Source organism: Otolemur garnettii, unplaced genomic scaffold (assembly GCF_000181295.1).
Source record: "Otolemur garnettii isolate 467f Iridium unplaced genomic scaffold, OtoGar3 scaffold00008, whole genome shotgun sequence".
NCBI lineage: Eukaryota > Metazoa > Chordata > Mammalia > Primates > Galagidae > Otolemur > Otolemur garnettii.
In genome coordinates this window covers 12,110,445-12,111,985 of record NW_003852403.1, presented here as the reverse complement: position 1 = coordinate 12,111,985, position 1,541 = coordinate 12,110,445, and positions in this window count along the sequence as shown.

Here is a 1,541-nt window from a genome sequence, read left to right as displayed (position 1 = left end):
TCATTGTTGTTTGGCGGGTCTGGGCTGGATTCGAACCCGCCACCTTAGGTGTATGTGGCTGGCACCTTAGCCACTTGAGCCACAGGCGCCGAGCCAAGCAAATTATTTCAAAGTGGTATGTATTCAATAAGAGCTACTATTAAGTACATACTGTTTTCTAGGCACTGTGTTAAGCATTTAACAAATACTCTTATTTTTCACATTCTCTTAAAAGTTATCGAATTTTTTTTTTTTTTACAAGGCAGGGTCTCACTCTTATCCTGGCTATAGTACAGTCATGTTGTTATAGCTCACTGCAGCCTCTAACTCCCAGGCTCAAGCAATCCTCCTTCCTCAGACTCTTGAGTAGCTGGGACTACAGATGTGCACCAACCTGCCCTGCTAATTTTTTTATTTTTTGTATAGATGGCATCTCACTATGTTGTCCAGGCTGGTCTCAGACTCCTGGCTTCAAGCCAACATTCTGCCTTGGCCTCCCAAGTGCTGGGAATATAGGCATGAGCTATCGCACTCAAGCCACTTCCAAATTTTTGATAGCTTTATTGAGATAAAATACACCAGTATATAAAGTATATAACTCAATGGTTTTAAGTACAAAGAGTTGTACATCCATCACAATTTCATTATAATCACCCCCCCAGAAAGAAATCCCATACCCTTTAGCCATCACCCCCCAATATTCCTGTCCTCCCCATCCACATGGAGCAACTAATCTACTTCCCGTCTTCATAGACTTGCCTATTCTGAAAATTTCATATCAATACACTCAGCCAAAATGCGATCTTTTGTGACTGGTTTCTTTTCGTTTAACATATTTTCAAGGTTCATCCATGTTGTAGCATGAATGGGTACTTCATTCTTGTTTGTAAATTTATAGTTCTTTTTTTGCAGTTTTGGCCGGGGCTGGGCTTAAACCCACCACCCCCTGTATATGGGACCGGCACCCTACTCCTTTCAGTCACAGGTGCCACCCATGAATTTTACTTTTTAATTAAATATTATTTTTTTTAGAGCTGAGGTCTCACTCTCTCACTCAGGCTGGAGAGCAATGATGTAACCATAGCTCATTGCAGCCTCCAACTCCTGGACTCACAGTCATGTGCCACCACATTTGGCTAATTTAAAAAAACTTTTGTGTAAGGTGGTGCCTGTGGCTGAGTGAGTAGGGCGCCGGCCCCATATAGGAAGGGTGGAGGGTTTGAACCCGGCCCTGGACAAACTGAAACAAAAAAATAGCTGGGTGTTGCGGCAAGTGCCTATAGTCCCAGCTACTCAGGAGGCTGAGGCAAAAGAATCGCCTAAACCCAAGAGCTGGAGGTTGCTGTGAGCTGTGATGCTACAGCACTCTACAGAGGACAACAAAGTGAGACTCTGTCTCTAAAGAAAAAAACTTTTGTGTAGGTCTCTCTTAACTCTTCTTCAAGAGAAGGACCCATTTCCAACTCGCTTTGGAAGTGATCTAAACTTTCCCGTTGTTCTTTTTTTTGAGACAGAGCCTCAAGCTATCCCCCTGGGTAGAGTGCCATGGCATCACGCTCACA